Here is a 14,055-nt window from a genome sequence, read left to right on the forward strand (position 1 = left end):
CTAGCTCTTTAAGTCGTGTTTTGGTTTTGAACTGAATTAAACTGAATATTCGTTGGGCTTACGACCTGGGAATATCATGTAAAAATTTGGCACTTTCTGAGTTCATAACCCATTACAGCGATTATTTTTTTAAGATGCATGGAAGTGTGGATTAGGTTGTTGAATATGTTCTTTTCAATTTAAGAATTTGCACGCAAAATTGGGGAAAAATTTGTGATTCACTTTTTAGGTTAAAGACCCTGGTGTGGATTTATTTTGACTGAAGTTTACTTGTACAACTGTGAAAAGCAGAGGGAGTTTGTTTAAAAGAGGTAAGATTCACGCTTGAAGAAATGACAAGTTACAGATGTTATGGTCTCTGGTAGATCAATTTTAACATTTCAGAGGACTTTGTGCTAATTGGATTATAGCTAAAAAGCGCTATTGCTTTATGTAGTTAAATTAAACATGTGTGGTCTTGTTTTAGATCAAATCCAACCTTTACAAAAGTACTGTTTTCTTAACTTGGTTACTGCAAGTCTGAGACCCTGGACCGGTGAGAATTTGCACATCAGCTAGCCAAGTAGTTTGAGATGGCTCCAGAAGAGTGAGAATCGGCAGATAAATGGCCAGATAAATGAAGATCAAAGTGAAACACCACCTTTAGATCTTGCAGGGGTGCAGAGTGAGGACATTGAGATCACATCAGTCCAGGTGCCCATCACAAGTGGTCCAAAGATGCCTTTAGCAGAAAAGAACAGGAAAACTTGTTATTTTGTCAGGGTAAATGGGTAGTCCCACAATCACTTGGTAATGTGATCCAGTGAGCCAACCCCCCGAGTGTGCACCAGAAGGGTGATAGTCTAGCCCAAAGACTAGTGTGGTAGCCTGGGAATGCCATTATTAATGGCTGCCTCACGTATCCCCAGTATGATCCCGGGTCCAGAGTTAAAACACTCTCTAGCCATGTCCCAGCATCCATGGCTCATGCAAAAGGACTCAGAGGAGCAACCAGTCCGCCTTGGTTATAATTAACTGTTTTTCTAAATGGGGCTAAGTAGTAATCATCAGAAATTGTAAATTGGTTTTAACATAGGAACAGGAGTAGGCCATTTAGTCCCTGTTCCGCCATTCAGTGAGATCATGGCTGATCTGTAACATAACTCCATATACCCATCTTTGCCCCATATCCCTTAATATCTTTGGTTAACAAAAATCTATCAATCTCAGATTTGCACAAAATCATGAGGGGTCTTTATAGAGTGGATAGGAAGGACCTATTTCCCTTAACAGAGGGGTCAATAACGAGGGGCATAGATTTAAAGTAGTTGGTAGAAGGATTAGAGGGGAGATGAGAAAAAAAAATCACCCCCTGAAAGGGGGCAGAGGCAGAAACAGAAACCGCATTTAAAAAGTACAGGTTGTGTTATGTATGCAATAAATCGATAGACTGAATACTGTAAACTATTACAGGTACAAACCTGGCTCTGCTTTATTCGGGCCCAAAGTGCATAAATTACATGATGGCTTGCCTTTTATACCTGGGCCGCACACATGTGCATACAGCCCAATGACCTCCGACAGTCGCGTCACCTGGTGGCTAGTAACCCCAAGCATACATACATGACAATAGCCCCCTTTAAAATATTAGTAACAGTCTTTTTACAAATTGAGACGGTCAGGGCTTTCCGCTCCCAAGTTGATTGTCTCAGTTCAACTCCAGCCTTGGGCGAGCGTTCTGAGTCTGTTATGACTGGGGGCTGGGTCGCCAATCTGATGGGAGTGGCAATGACCATGTCAGGGATTGAAAGTCCAGATTCATTGATGACAGCAGAGTCCTCTGATGACTGAGGGTAGGTTGGTTGGCCACTGATTGTGTCTTCCTCAGACTGTTCCGGTTCATCCGTGTGCCGCAATTTTATCTGATCAACATGTTTCCTGCATGTTTGCCCATTCTTGAGCTTGACGATAAACACTCTGTTACCCTCCTTAGCCATAACAGTACCGGCGATCCACTTGGGACCTTGACCACAATTTAGTACATACACAGGATTATTAACAGAAATGTCACGTGACACAGCAACGCGATCATGATACCACTGCTGACTTTGACGTCTGTATTCAACATGATCGTTCAAGTTAGGGTGGACAAGAGAGCCTGGTCTTGAGACCTCTTTTAATCAATAATTCAGCAGGGGAGACCCTGGTAAGCATGTGGGGTCTTGTCCTGTAACTAAGCAATATGCGTGACAAGCGAATCTGCAGTGAACCTTGAGTTACACGTTTCATACTCTGCTTGATGGTTTGGACCGCACGCTCTGCTTGATCATTAGATGCGGGTTTGAATGGTGCTGACCTCACATGTTTGATACCATTGAGTTTCATGAACTCTTGAAACTCCAGACTAGTGAAGCAAGGTCCGTTGTCGCTTACAATGATGATGGGCAGACCACGAGAGGCAAACATGACACGAAGGCTCTCAATGGTAGCTGTGGATGTACTGGATTACATGATTATACACTCTATCCACTTGGAATATGCATCCACCACAACTAAAAATATCTTTCCCAGGTAGGGACCTGCAAAGTCGATGTGGATCCTGGACCATGGTTTAGATGGCCACGACCACAGACTCAGTGCCGATTCCGCTGGTGCTTTACTTAGCTGCTGTAAGATTGCAAAATTCATGGGACCCCCCCCCCCTCCCCCCCTCCCCCCCTGTGTTTGGACTCATTGGAAAGGAAATTCGATTTGGAATTATCAGCCAGAAAGTTTGGGATCCTAAAATGCACATGGAAGAAACTACGAGTTTTAACCAAATTTGGGATTTTACAAGGCAGATTGGGTCCATGTGAAAAGGGCTGCAAAACTAAGGGACAACTAGCCTCCAAACAAGCCAGTCTTTGGGCAATGAAATCATCTGGGGTATTGAAGCTAAACAAATTGTCTGGAGAATTGTGTTAACTCGAAAACCCTTCTCCCCGGGAGACATTAACATAGCAACAACCAACCCAGAGATAGCCAGCCATCGCTGAAAGCAGGAAACCCATCCAGCGCATACATAATGTTAATGACCCATCCAGCCCACGTGGAAAACCCAGGCCTAGGCAGACATCGCAAATACCAAAACTAATTTTCCCGATCGAGAAACAAATTTGACAGATCGACACATCCGAAACAGGTTACCATTAATGAGCCGCCAAAATATGACAAAGAAATATCGAGCCAGCTACAATTAAGACAAATAATCGGGGCTGATTTGGTGCGCAGATTAGAACGACTCCCAAAGTATAACTGGGGCCCTGTTTTACATGTAAAGTGAGACCACCGCAGCAGCCTTAACGAGCCTTCTATGCAGCTCTTCTGAGCATCAACATCTTCAGCCTCGACGACACTCCTGGGCTACACTGCTCTGCTACCGAAGAAAAGGAAGAACTCATCAAGGCAGAAAAAAGCAGTTCCCAGTAACTTCGGACATCGCCATCGTGGCAGCAACTGACCACAGCCAACGTGGTAACATCAAAACCACCGCGATCGATAAATTCTAAGAACAAAACTCCTCAAGAAGAAACCGAAGATGTGAAAGTTTCCACTCTACAATCTGTTCCTAGCTACCCACAGGTGAAACATTACCTAAAAGGACTTTAAAACCTACTGCTGACGGAAGAAAGTGGGTACTCACCACATAAGTTCAATATGCGCCCTACCGCATCAGCGGACACCACCCAACTAAAGACCAAGCAGTAAGAAGTCTTCCACGACATCTGGGGTATGGCAAGCAGAACCTATAGAGTCCAGCAAACCCCAAAATTGCAAACCACCACCAACTGACAATAAAAGGATTGGTGAGCATAATCCCTGTTTGCCCTGGAGTTCAACCTAGTCAGAGTTAGGCATTGGGAGGTGGGAGGTGTATTATTTTCTGTAACCCCTTTTGAACGTGTGATAAAGGGTTCTTTATTCTAGTGATTGCAAGCTCTGACATTGTACTTTCTTGTCCTTAATAAAGTCGAAGTTCTTTGCACCAAAACCAGTTGTTACTGGCACTTTGTCACATCCCCAAATAAATCCAAAGTTTAAAACCCAGGGAGTGGGAGCGATTCGTACCGCTCAGAAGGTCAGAAGTGAACCTGACCCCCGAGACCACCCCCTACACTGCATGCAAGTGTTGCACTGATGCACACATGATTCCAGATCAGAGTCAGTTCCAGGCCACCATATATGAGACGTGGCAATGGCTTTCATCATGACAATACCGGGATGAGTGCTTTGTAGATTATGTACAAATTTCTCTCTGCCTTTCTTAGGCATAACAACACGATTACCCCATAGTAAACAATCTGACTGAATGGATAGTTCATCTTTGCGATGGTTGTAAGGTTTGGTCTCATCACCCATTTGCTTGGGTATGGCAGACCAATCACCACCAAGGACACAACATTTCACAAGCGATAATATCAGGTCCTGGCTGGTCCAGGTCTTAACTTGTTGAGCCGTGACAGGGGTTCCTTCACTTTCAAAAGCATCCATGATTAACAGTAGGTCTGCAGGTTGTGGCGTCTCCACCTCTGGTGTAGGCAACGGCAGATGGCTCAGTGCATCGGCACAATTCTCGGTGCCGGGTCCATGGCGAATGACATAATCATAGGCAGATAATGTCAGTGCCCACCTCTGGATGCAGGACGATGCATTGGTATTGATACCTTTGTTTTCCGAAAACAATGAAATGAGTGGCTTGTGATCTGTTTCCAGTTCAAACCGAAGACCAAACAGGTACTGATGCACCTTTTTAACCCCATACACACATACTAACGCTTCATTTTCTCCCATGCTATAGGCTCTTTCCGCCTTTGACAAACATTTAGAAGCATATGCAACAGGTTGTGGTTTACCCGACTCATTAACTTGTTGGAGCACGCAACGAACTCCATATGACGAAGCATCACAGGCCAATACTAGACACTTACATGGATCATAATGTACCAGCAGCTTGTTAGAGCAAAGCAGATTAGTAGCTTTCTCAAAAGCTCTGTCTTGAGATGCACCCCAAACCCATTTGTCGACTTTTCTTAACAGCATGTGCAGTGGCTCTAATAAAGTGCTGAATCTAGGTCGGAAATTATCGAAGTAGTAGACCAAGGAATGAACGTAGCTCCGTCACGTTCTGAGGCTTGGGTGCATTTTTGATGGCCTTGGTTTTCAAGTCCGTAGGCCTGATACTGTCAGCAGCAATTTTCCTCCCCAGGAATTCGACTTCCGGTGCCATGAAGACGCACTTCGAACGTTTCAGTCTGAATCCCACTTTGTCCAGACGATGTGGAAACTTCTTCCAGGTTGTTCAGATGTTCGGCGGTGTCAAGACTTGTGACCAGGATGTCATCTTGGAACATGATGGTTCTAGGGACGGACTTCAGTAGACTCTCCATGTTCCTCTGAAATATGGCTGCAGCCGAGCAAATTTCGAAAGGACACCTGTGGTAGATAAGCAGTCCTTTATGAGTGTTGATGCACGTAAGTTTTTTTGACGTCTCGACCAGCTCCTGTGTCATGTAGGTCAGCGTCAGATCCAGTTTAGTGAACGACGTCTCCCGGCTAGCATGTACAGAACTGCCCGAGCTTTATGATAGATGGGTCTTGCATCCGAGTCCACGTGAATCTGCACCTTGGCTCGCGTGAATTTGTCGATGCCTGGTTCAAACAGTGAGGGGAACTTGCTCAGCACTTGAGCACATGGAGTATCATCCTCCGACGACAACGCTTTGATATCGTTCCAATTTCATTTGATTTTTTCTCGTCAATTCCTGCCGAACAGCGTTGGACCATTTCCTGGAACAATCCATAATTATAAATCATGAACCGCACTATCATACGACACCTTGACTACTGCACTGCCAATCACCGTTATGAGTTCTTTAGTGTGCATACGCAACTTGGCATTGACTGGACTCAGCTTAGGCCTCATAGCCTTAATGTCCCACGGCTTGCCGAATATCCTCTGGCCCATTATTGATTGACTCGCACCCATGTCCAATTCCATCGGTACCGGCACACAGTTAAGTTTCACATTAATCATTATCGGTTGGCTCTTTGTTAGGAATGAATACAGTCCATACACTTCCTCCTCTGGTATCTCGGATTGCATATCCGGATCTGTGCTATACTGGTCATCATCCTCCACGTGGTGTGTCGCAGCACGCTTGCTCAGTTGCGAACACATGCGCTGGAGATGCCCCGGTCTTGATCGGCCTTTACAAGTGTACTGTTTAAACCGATACTGATGAGGCCGATGATTGCCCTCACAATGCCAAAACGATGAAATCAGATTCATTCCCATTGGTGGACTTTTGGGCAGTCACAGGTTTCGCATACGCAGTCGAGTAGGCCCTGCCATACACAGCTCTGCCGAGTAAGAGGCTGCTGCTTGGAGGTTGCAGAAGATTCAATATTTACTTGAGGGCCCGCTGGCACTTTGTGCCCGCCTGGGGCACCGACCTCCTCCCCCAGTCCCCGACTTGGGGCCGCCTCTCCCCCCCCCAACCCTCGGGCCACCTTCCCCCCGCCCCCAACCCTCGGGCAGCCTCCCCCCTCACCGTCCGCCAACCCTCGGGCCGCTGACCTCCTCTCACCCGGCAAAATCCCTTATTCGGCACAGGCCAGGTCCCCAGGGTGCTGGATAACGGAGGTTCAACCTATACTTGGATGTGCACTTAAAGATCTACAGGGCTACAGAACTAGTGCTGGAAGGTGGGATTAGACTGGGTAGCTCTTTGTTGGCCGCACGGACACGATGAACAGAATGGCCTTGTTCTGTGTTGTAATTTTTCTTTGATTCTTTTTCTGTGATCCCTTGAATGCCTCCTAGTGCTCTGACATGGATTTACCTTCAATTGCTGCTTCCAGGCCACTTTTGCTAAATCACCTCTCAGCTTAGTAAAATTGGCCTTTTCCCAATTGAGAAATTTTACTCCTGGTCTATCCTTGTCCTTTTCCATACCCTAAATCTAACTGAATTATGATCACTGGCACCAAAATGCTCTCCCACTGATACCCCTTCCACCTGCCCAGCTTCATTCCCCAAAACTAACTCCAGAACTGCCCCCTCCCTTGTTGGGCTTGCTATGTACTGGCTAAAAAAGTTCTCCAGAATGCGTTTTAGGAATTCTGCACCCTCTATACCTTTCACACTGATTCTATCCCATTTACTGTTAGGGTAGTTGAACGATATTACTGCCCTATTATTGTTGCACTTCTCAGAAATTTGCATACTTATTTGCTCTTCTATCTCCTCTGACTATTTGGGGGTCAATCGCAATGTTCCCTCATTTTATTTATGCTGAGCGGGCCATGAACTCCTTTGAGCGCGACCTTTTCATCCATGGGCAAATTTTACAACAACAACCTTTAGAACAACGGCAGCAACAGCAACCACTTAAAAACATATACACAGTAATGACATATTGCCACCCCAGAGTCTCAAAGCACGAGACAATCAGACACGGTTCCATCCAGGTTTTACATACCTTCTCTGCTTTTGAATTCTATTCTTCTAGAAATGAGCCCCAGGACTTTATTTGCACTTTGATGTTTTTTTTAACCTGCGTTGTTAATGACTTGTGAAGCTCGACCCCTCGATCCCTTTGCACCTCTCCCCCATTTAGACACTATGAGCTCAATTTTCCCCAAAGCATTTTTTTGGCGTACTTGTAGAGTTACGCCCGATTTTCTGTGGGCCAAATACGCCAAAAAAAAAGTGTTGTAAGTTTTCCCGTTAGATCTCTTCATTTTGGCGTGGCCTAACCCAATTAAAATTAATACTAGTTGCACGAATAGATATACCTCTTTCAGCTCACCTTGGGACTCGGATTGTTTGTCGATGCGTAACCGTATAACTGAGTGGCGTTTATGCAGTTTTTTTATATCCCAGTCATTTCTGACAAATAATTTTTTATTAGAGTTTGTAGATAATGAACGCAAAGCTGGAGATGCCCCGGTCTTGATCGGCCTTTACAAGTGTACTGTTTAAACCGATACTGATGAGGCCGATGATTGCCCTCACAATGCCAAAACGATGAAATCAGATTCATTCCCATTGGTGGACTTTTGGGCAGTCACAGGTTTCGCATACGCAGTCGAGTAGGCCCTGCCATACACAGCTCTGCCGAGTAAGAGGCTGCTGCTTGGAGGTTGCAGAAGATTCAATATCTACTTGAGGGCCCGCTGGCACTTTGTGCCCGCCTGGGGCAGCCTCCCCCCTCACCGTCCACCAACCCTCGGGCCGCTGACCTCCTCTCACCCGGCAAAATCCCTTATTCGGCACAGGCCAGGTCCCCAGGGTGCTGGATAACGGAGGTTCAACCTATACTTGGATGTGCACTTAAAGAGCCGTGATCTACAGGGCTACAGAACTAGTGCTGGAAGGTGGGATTAGACTGGGTAGCTCTTTGTTGGCCGCACGGACATGATGGACAGAATGGGGGGGGTGGAGCCTTGATCTGCACCAAAAAGATCGGGCTGCCATGGTAACAAGGACACAATGCTGAGGCTGCAAAGTGAAGCATACAGCCACCTCCCAACACATTAAAAGAATTGAGAAACACATAGCACCGCCTTACCTCCAAACTCTCTCTCTCTCTCTAGGGAAGGTTTTTCAGGACAGGCCACATTCACTGGCCTAATCAGAACTGTAACTCTCAGCTGGCCAAACTTCCCTAAATGGCCAGAAGTGGCATAGGTGGCTGGTTAAGCTCCGTTTGGCTGAAAAAAAAACTGACTTAAAAAATTTGTAACTAACTGAGTTACGCTGGTGCAAATTGATTGGGGAAACTGGGGATTTTTAAGTTAGGCCAGAAAAAGCAGCCTGCTCCAAAAACAAAACGGCGCAAATAGTGGGGAAAATTGAGCCCTTAGTTTCCAGGGAGCAGGTCGCCTTCTTATTCCTCCTGCCAAAATACACCACCTCACACTTAACTATATTGAAATTTGTTTGTCATTTACATGCCCATTCTGCAAGTTTTAGAAACATAGAAACATAGAAAATACTTGCAAGAGTAGGCTATTCGGCCCTTCGAGCCTGCACCGCCATTCAATGAGTTCATGGCTGAACATGATGGTAGAATGAATTAAAAGCTTTGCGTTCATTATCTACAAACTCTAATAAAAAATTATTTGTCAGAAATGACTGGGATATAAAAGAACTGCATAAACGCCACTCAGTTATACGGTTACGCATCGACAAACAATCCGAGTCCCAAGGTGAGCTGAAAGAGGTATATCTATTCGTGCAACTAGTATTAATTTTAAAGTTTTCAATGTATTAGCCTATCCCTCATGTCACTATAGCAACGGTTGCACAAACAGCAGGAGCAGCCGCTTCCCTATGGCGCTGACATGCTGTACGTCCACGTAAGTATTCGAATATTCATGACAATGCAACCAGACAACCAATAAATATAAAGTGCTGTCATTCTTTAGTTCACAGTATTAGAAAGAACGGAACAATTAAACAAGAACGGGTATCTGTATTTCCAACTTCAATCAGTTCCAATAATAAACGTTGCCTTCTTGAACCAGCACATGCCATGTAACATGTCAGACATGCAGCACTTATTCACAAGTGCAGTAAAACACATACACAGTTTGCGTCACCCAATTAAAAACAAAAAAACAGGAAAAGCTATGATTTAACCGAAATAAACATTCATCGTTCCTCCTGGACAGGAGAACCAATCAGATGGACTTGGAAATGTTTTCTAATATGTTGACGTAAAGATGTTAATTTACAGATTTCACATCTAATGTTTTTCCACAATATTAATCACGAAAAGTGTTGAATTATTTTAGGTACTTCGCAATTAAATAGCGGGAAACATACTACACTGTACTCCCACTTTTTAATCTCCTATTTCAGACATTTATACCAAATCAAAATTGTACATTATCAGTTTAATGGAATTATTTTCTGTGTCTTTCTCAATGAACAAATAGTCATTTCTTCTAAATTAGCTTCCAGCAATTTTTATACATCATTACATAACTCGTGTGTCCATTAACACTCCACTAAACATTTAAGAGGAAATCTTTATTTACATTATTCTTGGGACTTTTTTGGACGATAGAACGACAGACAAAATAAAATAATTGGTGTTTTTCCCCTTTTGTTGTTCACTTTCCAAACATCTTAATATATATTTTTTAAGTCAAAAGTAACATGTAACTCCTACAAATCCTCCCCTACCCCACCCCGCCCACCCAACAGGACAAATCCTCCCCTCCCCCCCCAACAGCACAAATCCTCCCCGCCCCCCCAACAGCACAAATCCTCCTCCTCCCCCCCCCCTGAAAAGCACAACCCCCCCCCTCTACCCACCCCCCCCCCCCATGGTTACATATTTGTGTAAAGCTACTCACTTCAGTCAATCGCTCAAAATCAAATTATGAGACATTTCAATTTAAAACGTTGTAAGCAATTTAGAGCCTCTTTAAAAGTGTTTGCACTTTAAGACCTGGTTGAAACTTGTTTTGTTGAGGGGCAAATTTATTTTCCTTGTTTCTTCTAAAATTAAAATTTGAGGGGGGGGGATGGAAATAAAGTACTTTTAACACTAATTTTTTGTGAAAAGTTCATTAAAAATCTTTAAATTCTTTCGAGTCTCATTGTAACTTTGACAGAAGAAGTTACTTTGTAGAGGGTGGTGGGTCTGTCAGCTTGCCTTCCTGACCAGAGCGGTTTCGAGTCGCTCCCACTCCCTGGTTTTCGACCTTGGATTTATTAATCAGGATATGATAAAGTGCAGCAGACAACTGCTTTGTACAAAGAAGATTTGGGTTTTATTCAAGAAAGCAAAACACACAAATACACTCCAATAAAACTGTAAAATCTTACAAAAGGTTCTAAACAATGGGGAATACTTTATTACAGGTAATAAACAAAACAGAAATACTTCCCCCCCTCCCACTTACTCTCTAACCAGGTCAAACTCTAGGGCTCCAGGGATTTATGCTCACCAGATCCTGCCTTTGACAGCTAGGGCTGTTTCGTGGTTTCGGGGTTCTTTGGTTATAGCCGGTTTGCCTTGCCGTACCCCGGACGTGGTAGAAGACCTCTGCTGCGTATTGAAGCCAGTTGGGGTGAGTTCTTTTCTCCGATGTCGCGACGTTTCTTCCTGCGTTTTCTCGCCGTCTGCTCTCGATCTTGTTGTTCCGAAGTGCTTGGTCAGAAAAGTTCTTTCTGTGATGCTCAGAATAGAGATAGCTCTCTTGGTACAATAGGCCCTTAATTATACTTTGAGAGACTTCCTTATCTGCGCCCCAAATCAACCTTGGTTTTTTGTTTAAGTTTTGCAGCCCAGCTAACTGAAACTTGATTAAGTGATTTTAATCTGACGTTGATAGACTTTTCTGAGCTGACGAGCTCTTGTCAATGCAGGCCGGAAAAGTGGTTAGCATTATGCATGTGTTGGATGGGTTCGGTGCTTGAGTTGAAACTGTACTTCCTTGGATCAATTGTTGAAATGTAAATGTCTTCTAGGGACAGGTTTAGAAGGTAAACAGTTCCCAGACAATTTTATTAGCTCCAATGTCCAAACTGGCCTTTTAGCGATTGTCCCCACCCCTTTTCTTGCAGACCCAACATTCACCTTTTAAAAATCCCAAACTTGGTTAAAACTCATAAATTTCTTCCATAAGCATTTTAGGATCCCAAACTTTCTGTTTAATAGGCCCAAATCGAATTTTCTTTTCAGTGAGTCCAAACACCGGGGGTGGGGGTGGGGGGGTTTCCACGAATTTTGGCATCTTGCAGTCCCCCATTTGACACTCTCCGCCCCCAGAGTGTCATCCTAAGTGAACAAAATTCCTGGAGCCCGAGAGCTAAAACCTTCCCCTGACGTTTACCTAGCTAAACCCAAACGTACATTCCCCTTTGAAATGTATTGCTATTTTCAAATAAATTCAGTCATTGCAATTACATTACAGCATAGAGAGGGTCCAATGCCCCTCCATTACTCCAGTTTCACAAAAATACATAGTAAAACCCACATAGTACAAACTTGTTAACACTTGACCTCTGCATTTTACAGCAGGTGGAATCTAAATCGGACCTCACCAAGTGACTGTGATTTTTCTGCAGTGTCCTATCATATTTTGTGTTTTCCTCCCTGATACCACCCTTAAGTTCAGCTAGGGCTCGTCCAGTACCCTCTGGTACACCATAGATAAAGAATAATCGCGAGCTGGCAGACAACCAAAATGTGGGAAGCTGTTCTGATCCCGGCAAGGTCCTCTATATTTCTGAAAATATCCCACCAGGGTGGAACGGTGATATCTGAAATCTCGCCCCCTATCTCAATTATTTTTGTTCTAAAGTATAGAAATGTTTCTGTGATACTTCTACAGCTTTCAGTAGGGCGATAAAATGTTTGGGTAGAGGAGGGATTTCATATCCGAAATGTGCAACATAGTCTTGCAGGTTTGTTATGTTGTCACTTACAGTGAGGTGGACAGTGGAAGGTTCAGGAATGGGGACAATCCGTTCCTGGGCCACTTGAACTTCTGCCTCGGGTTTAAAGTAAAAACTGCTTTCACTCACTGGACACCAGATGTGCTGTCCATGCTGATAATGGGGCACACTTGTGGTGACAAAATATGTCCACCCCCTATGTATGCTACCTGTGGAGGAACATGGTCTTGTGCCAGCATTTCCATGGTGCAGAAGCAAACCCACATTCTGATCGAGCAAAATCATTCAAGTGCTGGGGACACAGTGTTATGTGTGCACCCTAACTCTGGCATCCGGAGAGGTCAGTGCCTGTCATAGCATGCTCCCACTTTATGACATACAGCAGGACCTCTTTAAAACGAACATGCACTCCTCCATGAATGACCCCGATATTCCTGTATACCGGTGCAGGCTGGAGTGGCCCCCCCATTACCGGCATCCTTACAACAATTTCCATCACTGTATGGTTGGACTGCCCGCAATCTACAGGGACAGGGTAGGCTTCAGAGGCTAAACAAAGCTGGCATGGGCTCAATGAATTGCTATACAGGTGCAGCGCAGCAAAATGCTTGTTGCTTATCCATGAAGGGACGCGACCTTGCCTCAGGTCCTCCAGGTTATAGCAGCCCTCGCCCAGCAACCATGCTCCATACAACACACACACCTCATTTCATGCAGCCTGCTCCGAGGCGTTCCTGTCCTGCCGTATCAAATCATAACAGTTTTAGCGTGCCTCTCCAGCTCCGCAATGACCTCCTTTAAATGAACGAGCATTGCCTGGTCCTCATGAAGCTCTGAACCCACCACTGTACTCTCTTCCCCTAGAATCTTACGCAGTTGGTTCTTTGACCCAGTGATCTACATCTGGAGTTGTACATCATCCATGCTATTAACAACACCCGTTCCTGTACTGAACGCTGTGGCTACATCGTTCCAGGTCCCTCTTCCCTGCCTCCCGGACCCCACACTATTCCCAATATTCAGATCATAGAGCTGTTCTTTATCTACATTTCCATAGTCCAGTTCATAAAATTCCTGAAACATCACTTTTAACAGACCTTCATAAAGCTTCTCCGTCTTCTTCGGGCACCACAGGCAGGTGGACTTCAGTCAGGTTCAGGATCACGGATGCCACGGAGTAGTACACGTTCTGAAACAAAACTTTGTCAGTAGGGATTAACACCAACCCATTCCCTGGACCCCTGGTGGTGGTGGGACACCTATCTACAGTCGTCTGTACCATCGGGGCTCTGGGCGGGGGCTTCCTAGTGTATGAGATGAGCTCTGTGGCGTTGATGGTGTTCGGGGGATTTGGGATCACACTGACATTGGGCCTCGAACCCACACAGACGATGGGCCTCAAACCCACACAGACAAGACATTGGGCCTCGAACCCACACAGACAAGACAGACAAGACATGACATGGATCCCTTGTTTCTCCTTCCACCACTTTTCCCAACACAATCTCGTATCTTTGGCTCGCTTCGTTCCTATTGAGACAAAAAGTGAAAGAAAAATCTTTCGCTCTGTTGGGGCTGCCCCCTCACAGGTCCTTCTCCAGTTATTCACATTTTTTCAT

At 44.8% G+C, this 14,055-nt stretch overlaps 1 long non-coding RNA gene across 1 annotated transcript in view; it reads left to right on the plus strand.

Moving 5' to 3' along the window:
- Nucleotides 1-233: 233 nt before the first annotated feature.
- LOC139228765 (uncharacterized) overlaps nt 234-14,055 on the plus strand; it is a 39,822-nt gene continuing 26,000 nt past the window's right edge. The window contains exon 1 of the long non-coding RNA XR_011587617.1: nt 234-311. This is a non-coding gene — a long non-coding RNA (uncharacterized lncRNA). The remainder of the gene's footprint in view (nt 312-14,055) is intronic.

Source organism: Pristiophorus japonicus, chromosome 18 (assembly GCF_044704955.1).
Source record: "Pristiophorus japonicus isolate sPriJap1 chromosome 18, sPriJap1.hap1, whole genome shotgun sequence".
NCBI classification, from domain to species: Eukaryota; Metazoa; Chordata; class Chondrichthyes; family Pristiophoridae; genus Pristiophorus; species Pristiophorus japonicus.